This window comes from Amborella trichopoda, chromosome 7 (assembly GCF_054954075.1).
Source record: "Amborella trichopoda isolate Santa Cruz 75 chromosome 7, AtrichopodaSantaCruz75HAP2 v2.0, whole genome shotgun sequence".
NCBI lineage: Eukaryota > Viridiplantae > Streptophyta > Magnoliopsida > Amborellales > Amborellaceae > Amborella > Amborella trichopoda.
Genome location: NC_142342.1, coordinates 5,867,860 through 5,876,770, shown reverse-complemented (window position 1 = coordinate 5,876,770; position 8,911 = coordinate 5,867,860). Strand labels below are relative to the sequence as shown.

At 30.9% G+C, this 8,911-nt stretch overlaps 1 long non-coding RNA gene across 1 annotated transcript; it reads right to left on the bottom strand.

Annotated features, from left to right (window-relative positions):
- Positions 1-6,209: 6,209 nt before the first annotated feature.
- On the bottom strand, positions 6,210-6,664 carry LOC148781208 (uncharacterized). Its single transcript, XR_016058845.1, has 2 exons — positions 6,554-6,664; positions 6,210-6,423 (listed from the first exon to the last, which is right to left on the bottom strand). It is a non-coding gene; the product is annotated as an uncharacterized LOC148781208 (long non-coding RNA).
- Between the last annotated feature and the right edge of the window lie 2,247 nt (positions 6,665-8,911).

Below are 8,911 nucleotides of genomic sequence, written 5' to 3'. Positions count from 1 at the left end.
TAAAAATAAAATACTTTGAAATGCCAGATCTAGTAAAAAATGTTGAGTGACTCGCTTGAACAAAATTAAACGGCGAGATGGTAGGCACAACATAGATATTCTATGTTGTAGCAGAAGTATAGAAACCTTTCCCCATACACATATAGCTAACATGGTGTTTTAAAATATGAGTTTCATTGTATCAAAATTAAACTGATACATCAAATCATTTCCCAACATATTAAGAGGAGAGTAAATTGAGCCAACGAGTATGGTTATTTTAAACCAATGGTTTAAAAAACGGATCGGTGACTCGGATTGAGCACCCAAAAAACCGATCCGGATTGGTGAATCGGCGATCCGGATCGGGAATCGGGTGAATCGATCAGAATAAAGCTTAAAAAAAATCCGAAAAAATTATTAAAATTCATTATAAATAATATTATTTTTTAAGATTTCAATAAGAAATGAGGGTACTCCATTAAGATTTTTCATGTTTTTGAATGAATATGCGAATATTGATATGTTCTTTCCCTGCATGAACCGCCATTCAGCATTTAATTTACATCACACAAAAGGATAAACATAGAATTATCATGGAATAAGTATATCAACATACATGGACTACAATAAAGCATAAAATTAATAACATATGATCTAAAAATAAAATGATAGACGACGTTATTGTTCTTCTTGGTCACGCTGGTGCCATTGATATAATTCGTTTAACAATTCATTGATTCGATCTAAAACGAATCATCGATATTAGCAGGCGTCTGACTATTCCCAAATCCCTGAGTGTTAGTGTTTTGTTGTGTTCCCAATCCAAAATCCCCGAAGCTTGTCCATCCTTCATGCTCACGTGCACTGTCATGCTCATCCTTACACTGTTGCTGTTGGGACTCGATATGTGAATAATATGGCTGGGATAGGGTGGCCTTAGAATCATCATCTCTCTCATTTTCTCTTTGAATAATATGGATTAAAAAAAAAAAATTAACAAATTTTCAAAAATCGAACATGGATTAAAAAAAAAAAATCACAAATTTTCAAAAATTTTTATCATGGATTACAAAAAAAAATTCGATCATGAATTGAAAAAAAAAAATCACAAATTTTCAAAAAATTCTATCATGGATTACAAAAAAAAATTCGATTATGGATTAAAAAAAAAAAATCACAAATTTTCAAAAATTCAATCATGGATTACAAAAAATTCGATCATGGGTTACAAAAAATTCGATCATGGATTACAAAAAATTTGATCATGGATTACATAAAATTCGATCATGGATTACAAAAAAAAAAAAAAAACATAAAAAAACAAAACATTCCATCGTGGATTACAGAAAAAGAAAAAAACAATTAGGTCATGGATTACAAAAAATTCAATCATGGATTACAAAAAATTCTATCATGGGTTACAAAAAAAAAAAAAAAACAAAAAATTCGATCATGGATTACAAGAAAAAAAAACAAACATTTCAATCATGGATTACAAAAAAATCGATCATGGATTACAAAAAATTCTATCATGGATTACAAAAAATTCGATCATGGATTACATAAAATTCGATCATGGATTACATAAAATTTGACCATGGATTACAAAAAAAAACAAACAAAAAAAAACAAAAAATTCGATCGTGGATTACAAAAAAAGAAAAAAAAAAATTCGATCATGGATTACAAAAAATTCAATCATGGATTACAAAAAACTCTATCATGGGTTACAAAAAAAACAAAAACAAAAAATTCGATCATGGATTACAAAAAAAAAAAACAAACATTTCGATCATGGATTACAAAAAAAAAACAAACATTTCGATCATGGATTACAAAACATTCGATCATGGATTACAAATAATTCTATCATGGGTTACAAAAAACAAAAAAAAAACAAACATTTCGATCATGGATTACAAAAAATTCTATCATGGATTACAAAAAAAAAAAAAACAATTCGATCATGGATTACAAAAAATCGATCAAGTATTACAAAAAAATCTATCATGGATTACAAAAAAAAAAAAAAAATTTATGTTCTTCCGTACGGGACTCGTCGATTCCGTACAGTGAATGGCGAGTCACTGTGCAGAATCGTCCGGTTCTCTCTAGAACCGGACGATTCCCGTTTTTTTCATCGATTCGATCCGTCCATGCCGATTCTCGAATCGAACCGGGCGATTCCGGTTCGACTCGGCGTTTTTTTAAACACTGTTTAAACTAATGCATCAAATCATTTCCTACTATATTAAGAGGAGAGTAAATTGAGCCAACGAGTATGGTTATGAGAGAGAGAATGTGTGAGAGAGGCAAATTTGAGTTTATCTTGCTTTTGGTAAGTCACGGCAGAAAGAAGTGAGCAATGATTTCATCCAACGGTTGTATAATAATATGATGCAATAATTTTAAAAAATTATTTAATGGGCATTTGTTTGATCCAAAATTTGAAATATACACTCTTTTCATTTCAATGATCAATCACAAAAAAAGAAAAAATTGAAAAAACACAATCTAGAAAATATTTTTTAGGCCAATTAACATAGGTTGTTCATTTTAGTGAGATGCTTAGATCTAGGCCTTAAAAAGATTTTTTTCATTTCCAATTTTTTTGGATAGCTTAATTATCGTTAATATACCTTAATTTTAAGAAAATCGCAAAAAAACCCCAACTTCCCAAAACCTCGCCCACACTTTTTTTCCCAATTTTCGGCATTTTCTGAAAAAAATTCTCTTTACGTTAGTCTTTCTACTGTAATGCATTGCGACCATTACGATAACGTAATGCATTGTGACCATTACGGTACCGTACTGCATTGCGACTATTATGGTAATTAAAATACTGTTATAAATAGAGATAGAATTACGGTACTTGTAGTACCGTAATAACATAAACATCTATTACGGTACTTTAATTACCGTAATAACATAGAGTATTACGGTAATTAAAATATCGTAATACTTTAAAATAGTATTACGGTCATTTAAGTATTTACGCTAGCTGTAATGTTTCAAACCTTAAATTTTTAGGATATAATCTCTACTTAATTTTTATATGGTTATCAAAATTTTTAGAACAAAAACACGCTTAAATAGGAGTTTTTGAGCGAGGGAGTAGATCCACATTGTGCTCCCATAGGAACATAGATTTTTTGAAAAGGGTAGCCCTGATATTAGCTTTGGTTTGAAGTTTTTAAAGTATTACGGTACTTCTATTACCGTAATACTTTAAAGGCTTCAAACCAAAGCTAATATCAAGGCTACTGTAATTACCCAGGAATATATTGATAATTTTATATATTGATCAACAATAAATAATGTGATATTATTATTAAATAAGTTAGTCTTAAAAAATAATCGCACCCTTGTTAATATGAAGGAGTTGGGAGCACCGTTTCTTATCAGGTAAGTGGATTTGGAAGTGTGTGTCATAAATATTTTGTGCATAATATAATGTATGGATATGTGAGAATGAACTTGGAACCTTGAAATTGTATGCTAGAAGTCATGGTTGTGTAACCTTTGTGAATGGTGTTGATGCTTGCCAATGTTCCTGTAAATTTAGTTTAGAAAGAGCCGTTGGTGATTGTTTAGCAACTGTGAGTTGAAAGTCATGGCTGTGAATGGTTTGTGTTTATGCCTATATGAAGACTTTAATAAAGAAAAGGGGAAAAATGAAATTTCCAAGAGCTATAACTACTTTTGTATTCAATGGTTCAGTAACCAAATGAGGCCTAAATGAGTTCAAATTGGTCTTGAATGAAAGCTATGTTGTCTACTACAACTTTCATTCTTATAGAATCATGAGATTTGTACATGTTAAGTTTTATACTTCAAAATGTAAGGTGATGTCATTGTTTCACAGACAACAGATTTCCAGCCACTGTCTTCTACATTGCACCAAACTTTTGAATGACTAACTAGTGTTCAAATTCGTTCAAACCACCGCCATTTGAACGGTGTGTGTGCCCACTATAATGTCCATGTTAAAACTATGTCCAAATTATTCCTGAAAAAGAGGCTATATTCTCAATTATGTAGATAGGTCATTGTGGACAGCTATAAGAAATTACAAAGTTAATGTTCTTGTGGTCATGCATTTTAAACCACCAAATGATGCCCGTTTTATTCCAAACCTTAGTCATTTTAAAGAGTTATGCGCAAGCTTAAAATCACATGTTGGGCACTTTTCGAAATTCTTCCTAATTTGAGAGTTACACAATTAAATACGAAGACATGTCACTGTGGGTAGCTATTATGAAAATTCAGAACTAATGTCACTGTTGCCACCAATTTTGACTAACCAATAGCGATCATTTTTCTTCTAAATCACCACCATTTGAAAGGTTTATGGGAACACTCAAAATTGGATATAGAGACTTTCGTGAAAAACCCCTTAAATTGAAAGCTACATCCATTTTATGGGGATTAGGTCACTATTTGACATAACTTTCCAGAAATTGTGCATGTTCAAGTATGAATGCTATTTAGTGAATGTTATATGATATTTAATTAGTGAATGTGAATACTATGTAGTGAATAAAATGCTATTTAGTAAATGTTATATGATATTCAATTAGTGAATGTGAATGTTATGCAGTAAATGAAATGTTATTTAGTAAATGTTATATGATATTCAATTGGTGAATGTGAATGCTATGTAGAAATACCATGAAAGGGATGTGAAAGTTATTTAGTGAATATTATGTGATATCTAAATAGTGAATGTGCATACTATATAGCGAGTATCATGACATGAGTGTGAAGGTTAATTAGTGAGTGTCATGTAATATTAATGCGCTGAAGTGTCATATGATGAATGTTATGCAATGAAATTCTATGTGCTGGCAATGCGAAGGGCTTGAGTGCCAAAGAATGAATGCTAAGTGAAGAGTGATCTGAAACATGCTCCAAGCATGACCTTCTTTTGTGATTGATAATAGTGAATTGATTCAATGATGCCATGCACGAGTTATCCGTGGTGGTATGATATGACTTGATAAGAGAGTAAGGCCGACAATATTTGTAAACTCCATGTAGGATAGAAAGGGAATCAGGTGGAAAGTATAATAGGTGGATTGCACCCCCCGAAATATAGTATATTATAATAAGTAAATAGTAAACCGTGCCTTGCAATGCAAGTGTCTAATTAATGATTGGATGTGTGAATGTGAATGATGATAGTTATATTGATTATATGATAACCATGATGTTCGATATACCATCCGTGATTATTATATTGATAAGATTGCTAAATTGAAAGCTTTTCCGACTATAATTGCTTATAATCAAAAGAATTATTCATGATGCCTGGATGGATATATTACTAATGCATAGTAACTAGATCATCTTACTAGCCTTTATAGCTCATTCCTCTTTTTTCATCTTCATCCCTATAGAGTAGAAGTTGTAGGTCAAGAACAACTGGTAGGGTGATCGATCTGGTTGACGAAGGTTCGTACCTGCCGAGGAAATTTTTTTGCTTGTATGTGTCTAACGGCCATGGGCCATGTTTTTGTCTATATTAAAGTTAGATGTTGTGTTTCTAGGCCTTCAGTGAGTTGAACAGTTATAGTATTCCAAGTTGTTTATGTAATAATATAATTTTCAATTTTATTTTATCTAGATCTTGTGCATTTTTTTATAGAGGTTTTTTACTTTCTTGGTTTGCTTAGTTCACAACTTTATTAAAGCAACGAGCCACTCCGACCTGAGTAGTATTCACTGCATTTAAATCACGAACCTGTACCCTGCCACCCTCCGACAAGAACGGTAGGGGCCGGGGAGTGGGATCATGACAGCTACCATTTTCAAAAAATCTATGTTCCCATAGGAGAGCGATGTGGATCTACTTTCTCGCTCAAAAACACCTATTTAAGCATGTTCTTGTTCTAAAATTTTGATAACCATATAAAAATTAAATAGAGATTATATCCTAAAAATTTGAGATTTAAAAAATTATAGCTAGTGTGGATTTTTGTCGAGGGAGTAAATAAATAGTAGGCCCGAGAGAGTAAAAAATCTTTCTTGTTGAGTTGGGCAATATTACGGTACTTAAATTACCGTAATACTACTTTAAAGTATTATGGTATTTTAATTACCATAATACTTTATAGGGCTGTTTGGGTAACTGAAAATTTATTACGTGGCAATAGATTAAAAGAAATACGGTATTTTCACGGTTTGGTACACTTAATCGTACGTAAATATAAAGAGATTAGGTGAGATTTCCCAAAAATCAAGATATCTATTATAGGATGAAAAATCTACGTGGAGTGACAAGTAATTTTGGGAAATGAAAAATCTACGGGAAGACGGGTAATTTTGGAAAATAAAAAATCTATATCCCTAATTAAAAAAACCCTCTCTTTGTCTTGTAAGCCCCACCCTCCATAATAACTAGCATACGTGATCCCTCCCTTTTTAAGCTCGTCTCCTCATCTGAAAACATCAACTTTCATATAAAAACAAAAATAATAAATAATAAATTACACAACATAATCGTAATAAAAAATTTCATACAACATAATTCTTAGAAGAGATTACTAAAATATCAATTCAAATAACATACCTCTTTAGTCTCCCCCAATACCTCAAAATTTTATACTGCAATTACCAAACCTTCTAAGTTTACTAATCAAACTTCTTCCCATTTTTTAACTCTTACTATAGAGATTTTGAATTTAATATCACAAAGGTATTGTTTATTTGAAATTATATAGAGAAACATTTGAAAGACTTCTATTAAAAATAAGGCTTATCATAATAAAATCATGTTATTCTAATCATATTGTTCCAATGACTTATCATGTTGAAAGTAATGTCATGTTAGAAGACATGTGATTCTATGTAAGTGCCAAAGGCATGTAAAATAAGTAGGAAATGATGTCATGATGACGATAAAATGGTACAAGTTATTATTAGAAAATCTTTTTGGAATGGTGATGACCTTATTATAAGAAATCTTTTTGGAATAGTTTGATGATGATTTTAATTTCGTATTTCAGTGGAATTTTGTAACAAAAAAAAAAGAAATGATAATTCTACATTTTAGTGGAATTTTATGACAAAAAAGAAATAAATGATAGTTTATCGTCACGTGCCGGTAAAATGTTAATAATGTATTTCCTATATTTCTTCCATACATAGCCAAACAATAATAATGTATTTCCCAGGTTGCATCTAAATACTATCCAAACAGTAACAATCCAGTTACAAGTAATGTATTACGCAGTAATACAAATACTACCCAAACAATAACAATTCATTTACAGGTAATGAATTATGCAGTAATGTATTACGCCAGTAATATATTTCACAAACAATCCAAATGACCCCTATGTTATTATGGTAATTAAAATACCGTAATAGATGTTTATATTATTACGGTACTAGAAGTAACATAATTCTATCTCTATTTACAACGGTATTTTAATTGTCGTAATGGTTGCAATGCATTACGGTAGAAAGACTACCGTAAAGGGTATTTTTGTCCAGAAAATATCAAAAGTTGGAAAAAAAGGTGTGGGCGAGGTTTTAGGGAGTTTGGGGTTTCTTTGCGATTTTCTTAAAATTAAGGTATATTAGCGATAATTTCCCTATTATCATTAGATGAACAATGTTAAAAAAGAAAAAAATGATTTTGAGTTTATGAAGGCTAAGATCTTGGAATTCACAAAATGAATGGCCTAGATTCGTTTTTGAAGGGGACTCATTTGGACCATATCTAAGGTTCAAATGAAACTTTTTTTTTTGGATTGATTATTGAGATGAAAATAGTGTGTGTACAAAATTTGAGGTCATACAAATACCATAAACATGATTTTCTAAAAGTGATGTTATATTATAGAACAATGATACAACCGTTGCATCATATCATTGCTCGAAAGAAGTAGCTTCTTTTGACAAAAACAAAAAAAAAGTATAGAAAAAAATTAAAATTAAAATTAAAATTAAAAAAAGGATAGAATATTTTCACCTTAAATGTAATTCAGTGCACCATGCTTCATAATTTATTGAGCCGTATGTACCATTGCATTCCAATTTGCCCACCCAAAAACCCCCCAACCTGCAGCCGTATAACAAGTATAATAGCGCGAGAGTGGGCGTCGGGTCCAAATAAAAGCCTAGCGATTTTCAATCCGGATTGCCCATTTGGATGCTTCGGTTCTGAAATGTTATGGGTCCAACTCAGCTTCTCCTAAAATTCATCTTTTTGTATTGTTTATTTTTTTAAGTGTATCTAATATTTTTTGTGGTTATATCGATATTCACATCTTATAAACTTCTATTTTAATTTTTATTTTCATTTTTTTTAGACCACCGATCTAAATAATTCGAGAACAATTCGAATCGCCGATCTAAATCGAGATTTAGGATGGACGATCCGCTTTATCAATCAATCTTTTTATGTTTTTTGAAAAATGGTTTGATAGGGCTGCAATTCTATCAAAATAAGTAAATCCTTAACTCATAACTTATGGTAAATTCTAAGTCAAGCAATGAACACCTTTTATATTTATCATCTCGACTTGAACATTATGGTTGTAAAAAACCATTAAGATTTCAAGCTCAAAAAAATAATGTATATTGTAACAAATTATTTAGACCGTCCATTTTGTTTTAAAAATAAAAAATTGTTTCATGCGGGATGGACTGCATTTCTAAATATGCGGTCCAAAAAGTGTAAAAGCATCCATCTTAAAGATGGATACAAGTAGGTCTTCCATCTAAAAACAATGGAAACTATTGGTCCAAAGGTTTTCTTTAGTTTTAAAAATTTATTTATTTTTTCATATTCATGATCTCCGTGTTAAAGATTACACGTCTTTAAAAATTAAGTCTTAAAATCCATCTCAAAAATAGATTTATTAAGAGGCCCGCATTTCTACATATGTGGGCTTGACCGCATAGAAACTAGATCTTTTAA